At 41.8% G+C, this 21,155-nt stretch overlaps 1 pseudogene; it reads right to left on the reverse strand.

Moving 5' to 3' along the window:
• Window positions 1-6,961: 6,961 nt before the first annotated feature.
• Window positions 6,962-11,725, reverse strand: LOC100460436 (asparagine synthetase [glutamine-hydrolyzing]-like; annotated as a pseudogene).
• Between the last annotated feature and the right edge of the window lie 9,430 nt (window positions 11,726-21,155).

Below are 21,155 nucleotides of genomic sequence, written 5' to 3' on the forward strand. Positions count from 1 at the left end.
CTGGCCAGTATCAATACCCTGCAGCTTTAGCATGGGGAAAGGTTGGGGTCTCTCAGCCCCATGGGCAGAGATGTCCCTGTAATGGTAGATGAGCCGGACAGGTAGGCTCTGCTGGGGCACTGGTCTCCTGCTACTTCCTGCTGCACAGGGAGCAGCCTGTGGCCCCAGATCTTCATTGTCCTTCCTGCAAAGCCTTTATTTTATATAATCACCTCAATACATTTATCATAGCTAAAATAATGGTAACTCCTTAATGTTATCAAATTCCAATCACTGTTCAAATTTCCAATTGTCTCATAAATGTGATAAATTTAAAAAATCAGAATGTTTCAATTAGGATCCAGGGAAGGTCTACACAGTATGATTGTCTTCTTAGTCTCTTTTCTAACGTGTGTGTGTGTGTGTGTGCATGCACGCACATGTGGGAACACCATTTAAATGACTGAGATGGCCGGGCACGGTGGCTCACACCTGTAATCCCAGCACTTTGGGAGGCCGAGGCGGGCGGATCACCAGAGGTCGGGAGTTCGATATCAGCCTGACTAACATGGTGAAACCCCGTCTCTACTAAATACACAAAATTAGCTGGGTGTGGTGGCGCACACCTGTAATCCCAGCTACTGGGGAGGCTGAGGCAGGAGAATCGCTTGAACCCGGAGGTGGAGGTTTCGGTGAGCCAGAATCGAGCCACTGCACTCCAGCCTGGGTAACAGAGTGAAACTCCGTCTCCAAAAAAAAAAAAAAAAAGACTGAGATATATTTAACATGGACTGAAATGCTCAAATCTCGAGTACACCATTCCACCATTCCATCAGGTGGTGGTTTTGTTTTTGCTCTTTTATCACTCAGTCAGTCTTGATGAATACATTTCCAGATACAGGACATTTCTATCAGGCCACAAAGTTCCCTCATGCCTCTTCCCAGTCAGTCTTTCCACAAGCAACCACTGATGTGATTTCCATAGCTGGGTTTTCCCAGTTTTTAAAATACAGATGCCTAGAACATTCTTGTTTTTATTTCTGTTGGATAAACACCTAGAGGTGGATTTGCTGGGTCATAGGGTACATGTATACATGTATAGTCAACTTTTTTTTTTTTTTTTTTTTTTTTAGAGATGGAGTCTTGCTCTGTTGCCCAGGGTGAAGTGCTGTGGTATGATCGTAGCTCACTGCAGCCTGGAATTCTTGGGCTCAAGTGATCCTTCACCCTCAGCCTCTCAAGTAGCTGGGATTATAGGTGCAAGTGAGCCACCATGCCTAATTTATTTATTTATTTTTAAATTTATTTTTATTTTTATTTTTTGAGACATTCTCACTCTGTTGCCCAGGTGCAATCTCAGAGGTGCAATCTCAGGTCATTGCAACCTCCGCCTCCCAGGTTCAAGCGATTCTCCTACCTCTGCCTCCTGAGTAGCTGGGATTACAGGCACATGCCACCACACCCAGCTAATTTCTGTATTTCTAGTAGAGGCGGGTTTCCCCATGTTGGCCAGGCTGGTCTCGAACTCCTGACCTCAAGTGATTTGCATGCCTTGGCCTCCCAGAGTGCTGGGGTTACAAGCATGAGGAAATGGCTGAATCCAGGTCTGGGTCAGAAAATGTACAAAATGAATTTGGAAAATTTTATCCCACCAGATAGCAAGTAGCCGTGCCTGGCCTCCTTGCCTGATTTATATTCAACTTTTTAAGAAGCTACCAAAGAGCTTTCAAAATAGTTGTATTATTTTACACTCTCATCAGCAGTGTATGAGTGTTCTCATTGCTCCACATCCTCTCCAACATTTGTATTGTCAGTTCTTTTTCTTTTTTTTCTTGAGACGGAGTTTCACTCTGTCCCCCAGGATGGAGTGCAATGGCTCAATCTCGGCTCACTGCAACCTCTGCCTCCCAGGTTCAAGCAATTCTCCTGCCTCAGCCTCCTGAGGAGCTGGGATTACAGGCAAGCACCACCATGCCAGGCTAATTTTTGTATTTTTAGTACAGACAGGATTTCACCATGCTGGTCAGGCTGGTCTTGAACTCCTGACCTCGTGATCTGCCCACCTTGGCCTCTCAAAGTGCTGGGATTACAGGCATGAGCCACTGCGCCCGGCCTCCATCTTTGTTTTATTCTTGCAATTTATGTATTGAAGAAAATGAGTTGTTCATCCTGTAGTTTTCCATAATCTGGATTTTGCTATTGACTTCATATGATGTCATTTAATGTTTCTTTCCTCCATATTTCTGGCATATTGGATCTAGAGGCTTGATGAGATTCAGGTTCAAATTTTTGGGGGGTTCGGGGGACGACTGCTTCATAGGCAGTGTTGTATTCTTCTATCAGGAGGCCCATGATATTTGGTTATCCTTCTCTTTGTGATGTTAGGAGTCATAAATGATATTTAATTCATTACCATTTGAAAAATAATTATATCAAATTCAGTTATTCCGTTTTCATGTGTTAGTTGGAATATATATAAAGAGAAACGTCCTATTCTCTAATATTTGTTTACTAATGATAGAGTACATACGGGAAAGACAGGATATATGCTTATTTCCCTTTATTTACCAGTTTTCAAAAGGATGAGTTGGTTCCCTAGCATCCTCCAACAATCACCAATATTTAAAGTCTCATTATTATTTCATGTATTTAAATATCATTAATATGCTTCAATCCATTGCAGTTATTATTCTTTTTGTTTGTTCGAGATGGAGTTGTACTCTTGTTGCCCAGGCTGGAGTGTAATGGTGCAGTGTCAGCTCACCACAACCTCCGCCTCCCAGGTTCAAGCGCTTCTCCCACCTCAGCCTCCCCAGTAGCTGGGATTACAGGCATGAGCCACCACACCTGGCTAATTTTTATTTTTAGTAGAGATGGAGTTTCTCCATGTTGGCCAGGCTGGTCTCGAACTCCCGACCTCAGGTGATCCGCCCACCTCAGCCTCCCAAAGTGTTGGGATTACAGGTGTGAGCCACCGCTCCTGGCCACAGTTATTATTCTTATTGATATTCCAATTGTTCCATATTTGGCCAGTGAGTGCCTCTTCAGTTTGGCTCCTAAATCCTTTTGACACATCCCTAGTAATCTCTGATAGCTTACTTGCTATCTGGTGGGATAAAATTTTCCAAATTCATTTTGTACATTTTCTGCCCCAGACCTGGATTCAGCCATTTCCTCAAAGCTCTCTGATTCCTTTTAATCGGAAATGATATTTAGAGACAACAATGGGTGCGTAGGGGAGGTAAAACATTACCTCTACTCTTTTGGGGTCTCTGGTTGGGCCTGATAATTAATTTGGCATTAGGTAGACTAACAAAATAGAAACATACAAATTTATTTAATGTAAGTTTTCTGTGACAGAGGAGCCCTCATAAGGATATTAAACCAAAAGAACTGGCAAAACCTCAATGCTTTAATACTACATTAAACCCTTGTGGAAAAGTAATGAAAATGTAGGCTGGGAGCAGTGGCTTACGCCTGTAATCCCAGCACTCTGGGAGGCCGAGACGGGCAGATCACGAGGTCAGGAGATCGAGACCATCCTGGCTAACACGGTGAAACCCTGTCTCTACCAAAAATACAAAAAATTAGCCAGGCATGGTGGGGGGCGCCTGTAGTCCCAGCTACTCGGGAGGCTGAGGCAGGAGAATGGCGTGAACCCGGGAGGCGGAGCTTGCAGTGAGCCGAGATCGTGCCACTGCACTCCAGCCTGGGCGACAGAGCGAGACTCCATCTCAAAAAAAAAAAAAAAAAAAAGAAAACGTATGTGGAGGCTAAAGGAAGATAACAATTTTTTTTTAATAAGGTCTGTTTGTACAGGATTCTCTCAGTCTCAACCTCCCAGATGATAAGAATGTTTCTTTTCTCCTGTTACAGGGAGAGCAGCTCTTACACGGTAATTTCATCTCTTGTTTTTAAGAAAAAGAAGGGAGATCAGGCCAGGCATGGTGGCTCACGCCTGTAATCCCAGCACTTTGGGAGGCCAAGGCAGGTGGATCACTTGAGGTCAGGAGTTCGAGACCAGCCTGGCCAACATTGTGAAACTCTGTCTGTACTAAAAATACAAAAAATGAGCCGGGTGTGGTGGTGTACACCTGTAATCTTAGCTACTTGGGAGGCTGAGGAAGGAGAATTGCTTGAGCCTGGGAGGTGGAGGTTGCAGTGAGCCAAGATTGTGACACTGCACTCCATCCTGGACTCCAACTCAAAAAAAAAAAAAAAAAAAAAAAAAAGGAGATCAGAATGTCCTTGTATCTGCTGTTTATTGAGTGTTTTTAACTTAAAACAGTCAACATGCCAGCATGGCATATTTTGCAGTGGCATAATCTGAACTCCTTCAGGTGCCAGGAGTACTTATAGCTACTGAGGTATTTTTGTTTCTAGACACTTTAGGTGGACAGAGAAAAGAAATTTTTTTTTGTTTTAATAAAATATACTACAAGTTCATATTGGTATTATGGTAGTTTTGTTTTGTTTTGTTTTGTTTTTTAAGAAAATTCTGGCACGGTGGCTCATGCCTGTAATCCCAACACTTTGGGAGGCCAAGGCAGGTGGATCACCTGAGGTCGGGAGTTAGAGACCAACCTGACCAACATGGAGGAACCCTGCCTCTACTAAAAATATAAAAAATTAGCCAGGCGTGGTGTCACATGCCTGTAATCCCACCTACTCGGGAGGCTGAGGCAAGAGAATCTCTTGACCCCGGGAGGGGGAGGTTGCAGTGAGCCAAGATTGAGCCATTGCACTCCAGCCCAGGGAACAAGAGCGAAACTCTGTCTCGAAAAAAAAGAAAAAAAAAAAGAAAATAATTCTCTGTCCCCATTACCTCACTGAAAAAAGTATACCATCCCTTCCTATTGACATTAGGCTTTGCCATGAGACTTCTTCATCTCATTTATGACAACCATTGACTTGGGACTTGAACATGTGACTTGCTTTGGCCAATGGTATATTAGCACATATGACTGAAAAGGTTGGTAATGTGCTCGTGCGTATGGGCTTGCCCTCTTCTACCTCTGCCATTGCCATGAGAAGAACATGCCACAAGTAGCCTATTGCTTTCAGAATAATGAAAGATACATCTTGTAGACCTGAACCAAACCTGCAATCTGGAGCTAAGCCCAGCTGAGCCCAGTCTAAATTGTTCAAATGCCAGTCAACCTGTAGAATGTAGCTTAAAGCAGAGGCACAGATATGTGAATGAGAAATAAATGCTTAGGGTTGTGAGTCATTGATGTTTAGAGTGGCTTGTTATGCAGCATAATTAGGCATATAGCGGACTAATACAAATATTTACAAGCTAAATTCAAGATCATAGGAATAATAGAATTGATATCTCACAAAATTATTCATTTGCATTCCAAAATGTGCACACAGCAGTCTCAGAATAATACCAATACTGCTGCTAATAATATGATTATTGAAATCAGCTTAAGCTTTTATTTTTTGCAATTTTTAATCTTTAGGATATTTCCCTTTATTGATGTACAGTGAAAATTTTCTGTTACGAAGTCATTTGGAATGGTTTTTATGTGTGGTTATGCCACAACTGGATATGCATTAAGTACTATTTGTTTGATTTTATTTTGGGGAATTTCCCCTAAAAATTCAATTTTACTTAATGATTATATAAAATGTGTACTTGCTTCCAAAGTCAAATCTCTGAAACAAGTTATTTCAGTGAAGTCTACCTTCTATTCTAGCCACCCTCACCTTATTCTTTCCCTCTCCCATAATTAACTACTTAAAAATATTTTATGATTTATTATTTGTTTTAATTGTACCTGGGTTTTAATTTATAGAGGTGACTGAGTGATGATACAGAAGGACAATGCCATTGAAAGAAGCCTTTTTTTTTTTTTTTGAAACAGAGTCTCAAACTCCAGCCTAGAGTGCAGTGGCACAGTCTCGGCTCACTGCAACCTGTGCCTCCCAGGTTCAAGCGATTCTCCTGCCTCAGCCTGCCGAATAGCTGGGACCAAGGCACGCGCCACCAGGCCCAGCTAATTTTTGTGTTTTTAGCAGAGACGGGGCTTCACCATGTTGGCCAGGATGGTCTCGATCTCCTGACCTTTTTTTTTTTTTTTTTTTTTTTTGAGATGGAGGCTCGCTCTGCAGCCCAGGCTGGAGTGCAGTGGCACGATCTTGGCTCACTGCAACCTCCAGCTTCCGGGTTCAAGAGATTCTCCTGCCTTAGCTTCCCAAGTAGCTAGGACTACGGGCGTGTGCTACCACTCCTGGCTAATTTTTTGTATTTTTAGTAGAGACAGGGTTTCACCATGTTAGCTAACATGGTCTTGATCTCGTGACCTCGTGATCCCCCTACCTTGGCCTCCCAAAGTGCTGGGATTACAGGCGTGAGCCACCGTGCCCTGCAAGAAGTCTTATTACTTACAGTTCCTGAAAAGAAGGGGCCACATCATGACACATAGGGCCATATAGTGAAGTACCAGGATTGGTCAGGAGGCAGAAGGAGCAAAGGAGAGAAGTGTGGCCCAGAGCCTTTATTGTCATTTCTATGGAAAGGAAGGGATGAGGCAGGACATAGGCAAATTTGAGCAAATTTAGGATTATATAGCTTAAAATCATTTCAGTTGGCTCAGGGTCATAGAGGTGGCCTCTGATCGTCTGGCACCTGGCCCTGGGGTGATTTAGAGCAGGGGAAATGTTCACTTGGTGTCCGAGAGTAAGCTAAAGTGGTTGCAAATATGTGCTTTGGTTGGTTGGTTTGCATAAGAAAGGTGAGTCTACAGGGCGGGTGGTTCTAGCCGGTAATCCCAGCAATTTGGGAGGCCGAGGTGGATGGATCACCTGAGGTCAGGGGTTTGAGCCCAGCCTGACCAATGTAGTGAAACCCCATCTCTACTAAAAATACAAAATTAACCGGCCTGTAATCCCAGCTACTTAGGATGCTCAGGCAGGGGAAATCGCTTGAATCTAGGAGGCGGAAGTTGCAATGAGCTAAGGTCGTGCCACTGCACTCTTAGGCAACAAGGGTGAACTCTGTCAGAAAGAGAGAAAGATAGAGAGGGAGAGAGAAAAGAGAAAGAGAGCGAGAGAGAGAGAAAGGAAAGAAAAAGGAAGGAAAAAAGAAGGGAGGGAGGGAGGAAGGAAGAGAGGAAGGGAGGAAGGAAGGGAGGAAGGAAGGAAGGGAGGAAGGAGGAGAAGAAGGAAAGAAGGAAGGGAGGAAGGAAGGGAGGGAGTTTACAGGGGAGCCATTTGCTACCTCTAGGAATTAACTAGCCCTGGGAGAGGTAGTCTCTCCCTGGCCAGCAAGTCCCTCAGGATGTCAAGGCATCACAAAATAAAGAAAATTAAAAATATGATTCAGGAGTTTCCAGACAGCTGAGCACAGGGAAGTTCCTGGAAGGTGGTGCACCCTGGAGAGGGCATGGAAGCCCCACGTCCCTTCCCACCTACCTTGCTCTATACGTCTCTTCATCTGTATCCTTTGTAATATCCTTCAAGATAAACTTCTAAATACAAACACTGACAAAAATGCTCTCCGATCACAAATGGAATATAAAAGGCCAGGTGCGGTGGCTCACACCTGTAATCCCAGCACTTTGGGAGGCCGAGGCAGGCAGATCACCTGAGGTCAGGAGTTTGAGACCAGCCTGGCCAACATGGTAAAACCCCGTCTCTACTAAAAATACAAAAAGTATCTGAGTGTGGTGGCAGACGCCTGTAATCCCAGCTACTCGGGAGGCTGAGGCAGGAGAATCGCTTGAATCCAGGAGGCGGAGGTTGCAGTGAGCCATTGCATTCCAGCCTGGGGACAAGAGACAGACTTCGTCTCAAAAAAAAAAAAAAATTGGAATATGAAAATTTAAGCTATAAATATGGTCTTCACTCCTTATTCCAGGAATCTACTTGTTCTGAAAGCTGGACTGGCTTGAATAAGGCTTTATGGCAATTTCTTGGAGGACCTATCAAGATTCCTATAAAAATTCACTCAATAAAACTGACCAAAACAAGATGTTCAATAAAAGGATCTCACGATTAAAAAAGTAAAATTAAACCAAACCAAAACAACAACAATAAAACATGATGCATTCATCCTTCTATAGAGATTACTTCATGATAATAAATAGTGATAGTTGTAATTTCTTTCTTTTTCTCTCTTTCTCTCTTTTCCTTTCTTTTCTTTCTCCTTCCTTTCTTCCTTTCTCTCTTTCTCTCTTCCTTTCTCTTTCTGTCTTTTTTGACATGGGGTTGGTCTGGCTGTGTTGTCCAGGATGGAGTACATTGTCTTTTCACAGGCACGATCATGGCACAGCACAGTCTCCAATTCCTGGCTGGGTCTACAGGCCCACACCACCATCCCTGGCTTAATTTCTGCTTACAGTGGCACAGTACGCCAACATGTGGCTTTATAATTATACAACCAGTTCCTTACTAAAGGACATTTGTATTGTTTCTGTGTATTTCCATACTTTTCTGATACAAACATCCTACAATAAATAACTGTGAGAATGTCTTTCTTTTTTAGGTGGGCTAATTTATTTATTTATTTTTGCCTTTAATCAATGCTTTATTTAAAAAAAAATTTTTTTTATAGGTTTTTGGGGAGCAGTTGGTGTTTGGTTACATGAGTACGTTCTTTAGTGGTGATTTGTGAGATTTTGGTGCACCCATTACCCGAGCAGTATCTACAGAACCCAATTTGTAGTCTTTTATCCCTCATCCCCTCCCCATACTTTCCCCGAATCTTCAAAGTTTGTTGTATAATTCTTCTGCCTTTGCATCCTCATAGCTTAGCTCCCACTTATGAGTGAGAACATATGATGTTTGGTTTTCCAATCCTGAGTTACTTTACTTAGAATCATAGTCTCCAATCCCAACCAGGTTGCTGCAAATGCCATTAATTCATTCTTTTTTATGGCTGAATAGTATTCCATCATATATACATATGATGTGATATATATATCACAGTTTCTTTTCTTTCTTGAGACGGAGTTTCTGTCTTGTTGCCCAGGCTGGAGTGCAATGGCGTAATCTCGGCTCACTGCAACCTCCGCCTCCCGGGTTAAAGTGATTCTCCTGCCTCAGCCTCCTGAGTAGTTGGGATTACAGGCATGCACCACCATGCCTGGCTAATTTTTTGTATTTTTAGTAGAGATGGGGTTTCTTAATGTTGGTCAGTCTGGTCTCGAACTCCCATCCTCAGGTGATCCACCCGCCTTGGCCTCCCAAAGTGTTGGCATTACAGGTGTGAGCCACTGCACCCAGCCACATATCACAGTTTCTTTATCCACTTGTTGATTGATGGGTATTTGTTCTGGTTCCACATTTTTGCAATTGTGAATTGTGCTGCTATAAACATGTGTGTGCAAGTATCTTTTTCGTGTAATGACTTCTTTTCCTCAGTAATGGGATTGCTGGATCAAATGATAATTCTACTTTCAGTTCTTTAAGGAATCTCTACACTGTTTTCCATAGTGGTCGTACTAGTTTACATTCCCACCAGCAGTGTAGAAGTGTTCCCTTTTCACCACATCCATGCCAACATCTATTATTTTATGATTTTTTGATCATGGCCATTCTTGTGGGAATAAGGTGGTATCGCATTGTGGTGTTGATTTGCATTTCCCTGATCATTAGTGATGTTGAGCATTTTTTCATGTTTGTTGGCCATTTGTATATCCTCTTTTGAGAATTGTCTATTCATGTCCTTAGCCCACTTTTTGATGGGATTGTTTGTCTTTTTCTTGCTAATTTGTTTGAGTTCGTGTGGATTCTGGATATTATTCCTTTGTCGGATATATAGATTGTGAAGATTTTCTCCCACTCTATGGGTTGTCTGTTTACTTTGCAGATGGTTCCTTTTGCCTTGCAAAAGGTCTTTAGTTTAATTAAGTCCCACCTATTTTTCTTTGTTTTTACTGTATTTGCTTTTGGGTTATTGGTTATGAACTCCTTGCCCAAGCCAATGTCTAGAAGGGTTTTTCTGATGTTATCTTGTAGAATTTTTATAGTTTCAGGTCTTAGATTTAAGTCCTTGATCCATCTTGAGTTGATTTTTGTATGAAGTGAGAGATGAGAAACCAGTTTCATTCTCCTATGTATGGCTTGCCAATTCTCCCAGCACCATTTGTTGAATAGGGTGTCCCTTCTCCGCTTTATGTTTTTGTTTGCTTTGTCGAAGGTGAGTTGGCTCTAAGTATTTGGGTTTATTTCTGGATTCTCTCTTCTGTTCCATTGGTCTATGTGCCTATATTTATACCAATACCATGCTGTTTTGGTGACTGTGGCATTATAGTATAGTTTGAAATCAGGTAATGTGATGCCTCCAGATTTGTTCTTTTTGCTTAGTCTTGCTTTAGCTATGCGAGCTCTTTTTTGGTTCCACATGAATTTTAGGGTTGTTTTTTCCTAGTTCTATGAAGAATGATAGTGGTATTTTGATGGGAATTGCATTGAATTTGTAGATTGCTGTAATAGCCTTATTTAGTTTTAAGAATACTGAAGGAAAATTTTTGTGTTGCAGTTGCCATCATTATATCATCAACCTGATGTTCAGTACATTCCTGTAAAACCCTAAAACATAAATTCTTAACTAAGTTATCCCATCACTGAAGGCTTCTTTTGGCCAGAGAATTTCTTTAGGTATCAGGTATAGTACTCAAATATCTTTATCAGGAGATGTTTTCCTATCCCAGTCTTCAGAATTCTTATTTCTGGTGCCAGAGGCAATAAGAAGAAAACAGATGATCCAGGAATTAGACTCTCAGTTCAAGGTCACAGGCAGCAGCAGTTCAATCTGCACACTCTACACCAAACAAAGAGTCCTTCAGAAGCCCCTGACTCTGCTCCTTGGCTTTTTCCTGAGGAGGAGTCTTGTAAAAATATATGTAACCCTGTGTAATTTCATCCAAACCTTCTCTAGAGAAGATCACTATGATATCTGTGTTCTTCCAAATATACTGGGAAATTAAATACCTACCTACTGAAGTGTGAACTATTGTTATGTCTTAAATTTCCAGGGAAAATATTATTTCATCCAGGACCTGAATGCCTTCCTCAGAGTGGTGTTCACTTTCAATATGATTTTCCACCTTTCTAGCATCCAGTACATTGGGACTGTTTTCCATGCCAATCGCAAATGTCTAGAGAGTGTCTTACACTTGGGCCTCTTTCAGCTGCATCAACAGAGTGGCAGCAACGAAGCTGGAATCCAAGCCTTTTCTCTGTCATCAGTCGTTTCTTAATAGCACTGTCAAAAGGAATCCAGAGGTTGCTCTTCACAGTTTCTATCTCAAAACTGTTTCTCCACACTGTTATAGAGGGCATGCAGAAGTTGATCTCTACAGTGACGACTCTCTAGGTAGGTGTCTCTGCCCAGGAATACTTTCTTATTGACAGTATTTAATACAATAAATGCAAACACTCAACCCAACATACACATTTTCTGCTCAGTCCCTCCTTTGTCATAAAGATGAAGGATTATCTCACCATCCACTCTGGCCTTGTAATCAAATTCAAAATGGTATTATACCTTCTTGTGGTTGTAAATTTCACCACTGCAACAGAGCCACAAATAAAGATATTTCCTCACTTGAATTGGCTGGATTCCAAACAGCTGGTCAACTATGACCAACTGGTGAAATCCAAAGCAGCAGCTGATGTATCCATTGACATTCTCAGGACGAAATGCATCTGGACCCCTGTGTGTGATCTTCATAGCATTCGGATACTGACCAGAGAGGCTATCATTGCTGCCAAAGAGGGCCCAAATGCCACACATGGTACAGTGGAGCTGCGGGCTCTGTGGGTATGTGAGCAGAGGTCAAGGCTGTGGACTGTTTCCATTGTTTACTTTTAGTACAATTGTCTCTGTATATATCTCTATTCTTTTTTTCTTAGATAAATAGTAGCAACTGTACACATTTTTCTTTACCACAATTTTTTTTTTCTCTGAACAATATATCCTGGAAATCACCGCATAGTTATATGCAGAGATTTTCTGCATTCGTTTTTACAGGTATTACAGTACCCTGTTGTGTGGACGTTCTGGTACATTTCAAGAGGGAACAACTGTACTAGGAAGTACAGATTCAAAGCATGAGAAACCTGCAAGAAGAAGTCTTTTATTTTAGCCAAGCTGTGGGTAACTTGAGGGTTGCAGAATAGGCTGAGGAGTCAACAGAGAAGATGGCTGAACAATTACACAAGATTGCTGCTGGCCCTATTTAATAAGCCTCATTGTTCTCTAAGGTGAAGTGAAGGTGAAAGGATTTGAGGAAATAAATAGGCTGTTTCCTTTCGCCCATTCTTCCTTGTTTTTCCTACTATTATTCTAGTAGGTTTTAAAGTAAAGCCTGGAGTAAGCCTGAGCGCAGCTGTCTCATATGGGAAAGTGCTCTGATGGGTATCAGGGAAATCCTGCGTTTGCCTTTGTGAGACTCTTCGCCTGATGGTCATTGTTTCTCCTCTGACTCCTAGAATCACCTCACTGGGGAGATGAGGGGTGCCCATCAGAAGTCTCTGAATTGAGTCAAAAAACAATTTAACTCCAGAATCCTATTGTACACTGTATCCCCAAATTCAGCCTCCAAGCTATTTCCCATTCTGCATTATGCTTCACCATATTGTACAATAAAGCTTCCTAAAGAGTGTTTCAATGAGTAGTACATAATATCATAGCCAGTAATATAAACATATGCAAAATCCTCAGTGAAGAGAACAAGAATCCGGGCAAATAGAATGTAGATGTTTGTGCTGGGCATGGTGGCTCACGCCTATAATCCCCAGTACTTTGGGAGGCTGAGGCGTGATCAGCCCCCTTCCTCACCTCTCCTCAAACAGAAGAGTAGCTATGACTGGTGATATTCAGTTGACCTAGTTTCACAGAGGATAGGATCACTCACTGTAGTTTAAAAGACTACACATGAAGACTGTACGAGAAACATTTTGAAATAGTCCTGAAAAATCACATAAGTAGGATTGAACAAAAATAGAAACACATTCCTTGTTTTGAATAGAACCAATCAATGTAATAAAGTCTCTCCAGGTTCATGTATAAATTTAATGTAATCCCAATAAAAATGCCCGCAAATTTTTTTCCTGGCACAGGATCCTACACTTCATATGGAAAAATAAATAAGCAAGAATACTTATGAACATCTTCAAAAGCAAGAGCAATAAAAGGGGACTGGTCTTACCACATATTAAAACTTATTATAAAGATTTGATAATTAAAACAGTGTGGTGTTGGTTCCTGCCTAGACATTCAAACCAGTAGGAATAGTTATGAAGTACATAGGGAAATTTAGCATATGATAAAGGTGGGATCTTAAATTATTGGGGAAAAGGTTAACTTTTTTATTTTTAAATTTTTTGAGACGGAGTCTCGCTCTGTTGCCCGGGCTGGAGTGCAATAGCACAATCTCGGCTCACTGCAACCTCCGCCTCCCGGGTTTAAGTGGTTCTCCCACCTCAGCCTCCCAAGCAGCTGGGAATACAGGTGCGTGCCACCATGCCTGGCAAATTTTTTGTATTTTTAGTAGAGACGGGTTTCACCATATTGGCCAGCCTGGTCTTGAACTTCTGACCTCAAGTGATTTGCCCGCCTTGGCTTCCCAGAGTGCTGAGATTACAGGCATGAGCCACCATGCCAGGCCAGAAAAGATTCACTTTTAAATAATGACATTAGCACAACTGGAGTGTTTATGTCCCTAATTTACATTAGGACCAGGCATGGGGGCTCATGCCTGTAATACCAGCTACTTGGGAGGCTGAGGCAGGAGAATCACTTGAAGCCAGGAGGTGGAGGTTGCAGTGAGCCTAGCTCGCGCCATTGCACTCCAGCCGGGGCGACAATAGTGAAATTCCGTCTAAAAAAAAAATTTACATCAGAATGTACTTGAAACAGATCCCTTGTTTCAATGCACAAAAAAATGAAAACATAACAGGTTCAAGAAGAAAACATATATGAATTTCTTTGTAATCTGGACAAAGGAAAGCCTTCCTAATTATAACTAAAATTCCAGAAGCCATGGAGAAAGATTGATAAATTCAAATCTATCCATTTATATCTACAGCTGTATCTATCTATATATGCACAAACATATATATATATGCATAGACTTTTTTTTGAGATGGAGGCTGGAGTGCAGTGGTGCAATCTTGGCTCACTGCAACCTCTTCCTTCCAGGTTCAAGCGATTCTCCTGCCTCAACCTCTTGAATAGCTGGGATTACAGGTGCCCACCACCGTGCCAGCTAATTTTTGTATTTTTAGTAGAGACAGGGTTTCGTCATGTTGTCCAGGCTGGTCTTGAACTCCTGACCTCAGGTGATCTGTCCGCCTTGGCCTCCCAAAATGCTGGGATTACAGGCGTGAGCCACCGCACCCGGCTGATACGTGGATAGACTTTTGCTTGGCAAAAACATCATAAACAAAATCAAAAGAGATGAAAAACTGGGAGAAAATATTTGTAGTTTAAATTATACAAAATAGCTAATTTCCATCATAGATAAATAAGTAAAAAAAAAAAGAAGAGTATTGATGCATGATACATGGAAGAACCTCCAAAATATTATGCTAAGTGAAAGAGTCAGTCACAAAAGTCTACATATTGTATGATACCATTTATATGAAATGTCCAGAATAGACAAGTCTATAGAGATAGAGTAGACTGGTGGTCACATAGGGCTGGGTAGGGTAGGGGCGAGGGGCAGGAATGGAGATGACTACTGAGAGGTAAGGGGTTTCTTTTTGGAATGTTGAAAATGTTCCAAAATTATACTATAGCAATGGTTGCATAGCTCCATAAATATACTAAAAACCATTGAATTGTATACTTTAAACGGATGAACTTAATGGTATGTATATCTCAATAAGCCGGGCACGGTGACTCACACCTGTAATCCCAGCACTTTGGGAGGCCGAGGCGGGCGGATCACGAGATCAGGAGTTCAAGACCAGCCTGACCAACATGGTGAAACCCTGTCTCTACTAAAAATACAAAAATTAGCCAGCCATGGTGGCGTGTGCCTGTAGTCCCACCTACTCAGGAGGCTGAGGCAGGAGAACTGCTTGAACCCGGGAGGCAGAGGTTGCAGTGAGCTGAGATCATGCCACTGCACTCCAGCCTGGGCTACAGACTGAGACTCCATCTAAAAAAAAAAATCTATATCTGTATCTATATATATTTGTATGTATGTGTGTGTGTGTGTGTATATATATATATATATATAATATATCTCAATAAAGCTGTTTAAGTATAAAAGATTTTACTGTTCAAGAAGCCGGGTGTGGTGGCTCACACCTGTAATCCCTTCACTTTTGTAGGTCGAGGCAGGAGGTCAAGAGTTTGAGACCAGCCTGGCCAAAACAGTGAAACCCTGTCTCTACTAAAAATACAAAAATTATCTGGGCGTGGTGGTGGGTGCCTGTAGTCCCAGCTACTTGGAAGGCTGAGGCAGGAGAATCGCTTAAACCTCAGAGGCAGAGGTTGCAGTGAATGGAGATCACACCACTGCACTCCAGCCTGGGCAACAGAGACAGTCTCAAAAAAAAAAAAAAAAAAAGTTTTTGAAGTAAAATCCTAGTAGGAAAATGGCCCAAAGTGTTAAGAGACAGTTCACAGACGATTAAAGGCAAATGTCTGTGAAGTACTTGGAAAAATACTCAGCATCACTTCTTATAAAAGAAATGCAAATTAAAATATGGTCAGCCCTTGGCATCCATTGATTCCACATTTGTAAATTCAATCAACCATGGATAGAAATGACAGTCATGTATTGCTTAATGATGGGGATACATTCTCCAAAATGTGTTGTTAGGCGGCCAGGTGCAGTGGTTCACGCCTATAATCCCAGCACTTTGGGAGCCCAAGGCAGGCGGATCACCTGAGGTCAGGAGTTCTAGAACAGCCTGGCCAACATGGTGAAACACCATCTCTATTAAAAATACAAAAAAAATTAGCCAGGCGTAGTCGCAAACTCCTGTAATCCCAGCTATTCGGGAGGCTGAGGCAGGAGAATCGCTTGAACCCGGGAGGCGAAGGTTGCAGTGAGCTGAGATCACACCATTGCACTCCAGCCTGGGGGACAAGAGCAAGACTTCATCTCAAAAAAAAAAAAAAAGTGTTGTTAGGCGATTTCACCATTGTGCGAACATCATAGAGTGTACTTACGCAAACCTAGGTGGTATAGCTTACTACACACATAGGCTATATGGTATAGCCACCATTGTATATGTAGTCAGCTGTTGACTAAAACTTCCTTATGGGCGCATGACTGTGTCTGAAAAAAAATTGTTTGTATTGAATATGTACAGACTTATTTTTCTTACCAGTAATCCCTAAATAATAGAGTATATCAATCATTTGCATAGCATTTATATTGTATTAGGTATTATAAGTAATCTAGAGATTATTTAAAGTATACTGGAGTATATGCATAGGTTATATGCAAATATTACCACATTTTACATAAAGGACCTGAGCATTCATGGATTTTGGTATTCACAGGAGGTACTGGACAGCGTATATTCAAATACTGTTTTTCCCTTATCAGATTGGCAGTGTTGGGAGACAATCCTTCATGGTGTTTCTCTACATCTTGTGACAGCTTCTGTTCTCAATGTCTTTTGTGCTGCAAACATTCTGTAAGGACAGAGGATAGATTCCTCTCCTGACCAAGACAATAAAAACAACATTTTCCTCCAGGTCAAAGGTTAGGTAGGTTTTTTAGCAGCTCCTTATAAGACTGAGGGTTTCCTAATTTCAGTGTTCTTTAGCTCTGACACAAGCCCACCAGGGCAAGGCATCCACCTTGCAAGGAGGGCAAAAATCTCAGACCCCTCACAGTTCTTAGGCAGAAGTACAAAAGCTTGACAACATACGCTGTTGGTAAGCCTGGGGAGAAACAGGTATTTCCACACATTGCTGTTGGGATTGCAAAATGGCACAATTCCCCTGGAAGGAAATCTGGCAATATTTAACAAAATTACATGTTCATCTACCCTTTGATTCAGTGACTCTTCTAGAAATCTAGCTGATACACCTCCACAAATGCAAACTATGATGTACAGATATGATATGCAAATGCAAAATAAGATATGCTATACAGATATGCTATTTGCAATAGGAATGGCTTGAAAACCAGTACAACTACCCATGAATAGGAGACTGATTGAATAAACTAGGGCACATCTACATGCACACACATATTTATGCATATGTATTTATTTTTTTCAAAGAAATAATAAACAAGAAATTGTTGAAAATGGAAATGGCTACTTCTGAACGATGGGTGAGATGGGAATAGGGAACAGGGTGACAGCAAGAACTCTCTGAGTATCTTTCTTTATACAGTTTTTACTTTTCAATCATGTAAACGACTCACATATTCAAAAACCAAAATTAAGTCAAATGGGAAAAAATCAAATTAAACACAAACAGAAACAATTGAACACAAACAGAAACAAACGAACAGACCTGAATATAAAACCTAATCACACAGGGGAAATGATTACTTCAAATAACTTTGGAACATAGAACACTGGCAGTAACATTTTCCAGACACACATTGTAAGGACAAATAAAACTGTGTTTTCTGATTTCCATTGTGTGCGTGTTCCTGTAGACTGATTTCAAGTCACCAGTGGTTTCACAACCATCTGGCAAGATTCCTGACAATTTTAGCAATTGATTCTCATAAGCCGGTTCTATCTGGCTCTAAGAAATCATTGCTTATAGGTACTCTAGTCAAGGTAACAAGCTGTCAACAAAGCAAACCATAAACCAAAAAAGATGAAAGAAAATATCTAGAAAAATTATGAAAAGCCTCCATGCAGATTGAAGTGTGACAAACACATAGCTCCAGCTCCTTATCTTCCATGGTCCTCAGGTCTTGGGCTGTCTTCATGCAGTCATTAGCTTGTTCCTATGGTCTTCAGTGGAAGTTGTCCCCTTCCTGCAGTTTTCTGCTTCTGGATGATTCCTCAGTATTCTCCAGTTGAGGTCTCTGATAGCAATGTCTTCCTGATTCAAGAATGGCTTTCTCCTTCGTCAAGAAACAGAGATATAGCTGGGCACAGTGGCTCATGACTGTAATCTCAGCACTTTGGGATGCTGAGGTGGGAGGATATCTTGAGGGCTTGAGGGCAGGTGTTTGAGACCAGCCTGGGCAACACGGCAAGACCCCATCTCTTAAAAAAAAAAAAAAATTAGCTGGGTGTGGTGGCGCATGCCTGTAGTCCCAGCTACTTGGAGGCTGAGGTGGATCATTTGAACCAGGGCATTTGAGTTTACAGTGAGCTATGATTGCATCGCTGCACTCCAACCTGGGTGACAAAGACCCTGTCTTAAAAAAAGGAAGAAAGAAAGAAGGATGCAAGGATCAATACCCTAGAGTTCAATTGCTGTGTTATTTGTTAATTAGTGCCTACAAGGTCCTTTCCACTGAGGTAAAGGGCAGTGTTTTTCTGATGTGTCCTTCAGCAGATGAAGCCTCTACATTTTAAATTGTCAATGGTTTTTGTTTTTGTTTTTTTAGATGCAGTTTTGCTATGTTGCCCAGCCTGGAGTGCAGAGTGCAGTAGTAGGATCATAGCACTCTAGCAAGATCCAGTAGCAGGATTATAGCACACAAACTTCCAGCCTCAAGCGATCCTCCCATCTCAGCCTCCCGAGTTGCTGGGACTACAGGTGTGTGCCACCATGCCCTACTAATTTTTTGTTTTTTAAAAATTTTTTGTACACACCATGTCTTGCTATGTTGCCCAGGTTTGTCTCAAACTTCTGGCCTCAAGTGGTTCTCCTGCTTCAGTCTTCCAAAGTGTGGGGATTATAGGTGTGAGCTACTGTTTCTGGCCTGGGATTGTTTTGAGGGATGTTTTTGAAAAGGTATTCATATTTCTTGATAAAACAAATACTTGTTGATATGAGTGTATCAATTCCACTTATGTGAAGTACCTAGAGTAGCCAAATTCATAGTGAGAGAAAGTAGATGGTGGTTGCAAGAGGCTGGGAGAAGGAGGAAAATGAGGGGTTAATGTTTAATGGATAGAGTTTCAGTTTTGCAAGATGGAAAAAGTTTGGGATGGAGAGTGGTGATAATGGCACAACAGTGTGAATGTACTTAATGCCACTGGACCATACACTGAAAGATGGTTAAAATGCTAAATTTTGTTATGCCTATTTTACCTCAGTTTTTACAAAACCAAGTGTATCACCCCAGTCATATGCAATATTGGCTATATCAGCTTGTAATAAGACAGTCTATAATGGGAGCAACATTCCCAGGCAGATAAGATGCCTAAGTATCAGTTAATAGGTTAAGAGTCAACGGGCTAGGCCAGGCACTGTGGCTCACACTTGTAATCCCAACACTTTGGAAGGCCAAGAGAGGAGGATCGCTTGAGGCCAGAATTTTGAGAGTTAATGGGCTACCTATGGAGTTGACTTCATTCTCATTAAGAGAAAAGGCAATAGTTTGGGTCAAGGAAGTTCAAGCGTTTCTGAAAGTTTAACTAGAGTTTGAGAATTCTATTTGTCCTTTCTATATTACTTGAGATTTGGGAAATTTTGAATAGTACAAAGAATGATTGCAACTCATTGAGCAAATAAAAAGCCGAGGCCACAGTGGGGTGTGTGTGTGTGTGTGTGTGTGTGTGTGTGTGTGTGTGTGTGTGTGTGACAGAGAGAGACAGATGGGAGAGTAAAAAAGAAAATTTCTTCTTTACAGGATGTTAGCTAACGAATATAGAAGAAATGACAGATTTAGGGCCAGCTGTGGTGGCTCATGCCTGTAATCCCAGCACTTTGGGAGGCCGAGGCGGATGGAGTTCAAGACCTGCCTGGCCAAAATGGCAAAACCCCATCTTGACTAAAAATATAAAAATTAGCCAGGCATGGTGGCATGCATTGTAATCCTAGCTACTTGGGAGGCTGAGGCAGTAAAATTGCTTGAACCTGGAAGGCAGAGGTTGCAGTGAGCTGGGATCACGCCACTGCCTCCAGCACTCCAGCCTGGGTGGCAAGAGTGAAACTCTGTCTCAAAAAAAACAAAAAACAAAAAGAATGAACAGGGATAAAAAATACAAGTGTTGGCTGGCATGGTGGCTCACGCCTGTAATCCCAGCACTTTGGGAGGCCGAGGAGGGCAGATCACCTGAGGTCAGGAGTTCGAGACCAGCCTGGCCAACATGGTGAAACCCCATCTGTACTAAAAATACAAAAATTAGCTGGGCATGGTGGCATGTGCCTGTAATCCCAGCTACTCGAGAGGCTGAGGCAGGAGAATCACTTGAACCTGGGAGGCAGAGGTTGCAATGAGCCGCGATCGCGCCATTGCACTCCAGCCTGGGTGACAGAGAGAGACTCAGTCTCAAAAAACAAAACAAAACAAAACAAAAAACCAAAAAAAAAAAAAAAAAACCACAAATGTCTACATCAGAGTAAAGTACGGGACGTGGCAAAGTGAGCTGCCCTTACACAGTGTAAATGCTATCTAAATAGTTATTATACTGTATCCCTGTATTGTTGAGCATCCCTGTATTGTTAAATCTTTTGATTTCTCATGAGAAGTAGAAAACTTAAAATTTTATGTGAAAGCTGCCATATTTTGGATATATATGTAGTTAACTAATTCAAATTGCACACACATGTCCACACACACACACACACTGAACATAGCCTTATGCCACATGTGGCCCCCCTTTTGCCTCAGTGTGATCTCTGGCCTCTTAGATAAAAACTCCAAACTCTTTAGAACAGTATTCACTTTCTTTAGGACCTGGCCCTCGCCTATTCCTAGAGATTTGTCTCTGATATTTTCTCCACTCGCGTGGTACCATTTGTAACTTGGGAATGCATGTGGCTAGCTTCACGCCTTGCTATGTGGCATGTGGTATTCTCTTTTCACCCAGAATGTCCATTTACCTATGTTTGTTTTTGTTTGTTTGTTTGTTTGCTTACTTTGAAACAAGGTCTTGCTCTGTTGCCTGGGCAGGAGTGCAGTGGTGTGATCATAGTTCACTGCAGCCCCTATCTACTGGGCTCAAGTGATCTTCCCATCTCAGCCTCTCAAGTCGCTGTGTACTTGGTACAGGTGCGTACCATCATGCTTGGCTACATTTTTTATTTTTTATTTGTAGAGACAAGGGGTCTCCTTTTGTTACCAAGTCTGGTCTAGAACTTTTGGGCTCACGAGATCCTCTCACCT

This window comes from Pongo abelii, chromosome 14, assembly GCF_028885655.2.
Source record: "Pongo abelii isolate AG06213 chromosome 14, NHGRI_mPonAbe1-v2.0_pri, whole genome shotgun sequence".
NCBI lineage: Eukaryota > Metazoa > Chordata > Mammalia > Primates > Hominidae > Pongo > Pongo abelii.